This window comes from Octopus bimaculoides, chromosome 1 (assembly GCF_001194135.2).
Source record: "Octopus bimaculoides isolate UCB-OBI-ISO-001 chromosome 1, ASM119413v2, whole genome shotgun sequence".
Classification (NCBI taxonomy): domain Eukaryota; kingdom Metazoa; phylum Mollusca; class Cephalopoda; order Octopoda; family Octopodidae; genus Octopus; species Octopus bimaculoides.
In genome coordinates this window covers 103,471,032-103,472,675 of record NC_068981.1, presented here as the reverse complement: position 1 = coordinate 103,472,675, position 1,644 = coordinate 103,471,032, and positions in this window count along the sequence as shown.

The following is a 1,644-nucleotide window of genomic DNA, read 5'->3' as shown; positions in this document are numbered from 1 at the left end:
CACACTTATGCATACATACTGATATAATGACACATACACATTCACATATATATGACTGCCGCATAGTGATATTGCAAATTATTTATCGATCTTCCTTAACTCTGCTATCATTATCTTGGTGATTGTTGCTTGGCTAAATATTGCAAACGGTGGGGGAACAAATAAAGCAAAATAATTAATTTTCATAATTCATTTGTTTCTGGCTATCTCTAGTCAAGCAATTCAATAATAGTGACTTGATGCAGCGAGGAGATATATGGAGAGAGAGAGAGAGGGGGAGAGGGAGAGATAGAGGGAGAGAAAGAGAAAGAGAAAGCGACAGACAGAGAGATGATGTGAAGGAGTAGGGACAAATTGAAGGGGAGAGAGAAGCAAGAGAAATGGGAGAGCAATCCATGAGAGATTGATTCGTGCACAGACTGTTAGGGCTGTATTTATTCGTTGTAATAATAAACCAGAAGTAGAGCTACAACCCAAAGGATTGTAAGCTGAGGTACGTAAGTCATAGCGATATAATACGTCATAGAGTCTTGTTTTCTTTTTTGCTTGTTCGAAACATGCGTACATAAATATAGTGTGGAAATACGTCATATACGTGTGTACAACAATTTGTCCTGCGTTCAGTGTTATAACTATTACTGTTGCCTTTAATATTGTTATTGTTGCTGTTAGTATAGTTGTTATCGTTGTTGTTTGCTAATATTAGGAATATAATATATTCAGGAAGTATAGAAGTAAAAAAAATAATCCTATTAGATAATGCTCTAAGTAATTTATCTGTAAAAATAAACAGAAGAGAGATAACTATTCCTTTGCTTAGAGTCCCAGACCATAACTGGCAGATTTATTCATTTTATCTGTTATTTGCTTAAGTCATTGGACAGTTGCCATGCTGGGGCACCGCCTTGAAGGGTTTATAGTGCTTATTTTCTTTAAAGTTTGATACTAATTCGATCGGTCTCTCTTGCCGAACCACTTGGTTACAGAGAGGAAAACAGACAAATACGGTTGCCAAGCGGTGGTGGGAGACAAGCTCAAAAAGAAAGACACACACGCACGTACACGCACACGCACACGCATGCGCGCACAAAAACAACAAAAATGTCTGATACTTATTCTATCGCTTGCGCACATACATACACACACACACACACACACACACACACACACGCGCGCGCACACACATACACACACACGATAGGTTTCTTTCCGTTTCTATCTACTAAATTAACTTACAAGGCTTTGGTGGACCCGGGGCTATAATAGAAGATACTTAACCAAGATGACACGCAGTGGGACTGAACCCAGAACCATGCGGTTGGGAAGCAAACTTCTTACCACTCAACAACACCTATTTTTGTTTTGTTTTCTGATATGAGAGTATTGGATTCCGGGTGTATGAAAACTGAACTCTGTACTTATAAAACATCTGTGGACTCTCATGTGACTTCTTAGCTAGGAGTGGCTGTGTGGTAAGTAGCTTGCTTACCAACCACATGGTTTCAGGTTCAGTCCCACTGCGTGGCATCTTGGGCAAGTGTCTTCTACTATAGCTTCGGGGCCGACCAAAGCCTTGTGAGTGGATTTGGTAGACGGAAACTGAAAAGGAGCCTGTCGTATATATATATATATATGTATATGTAT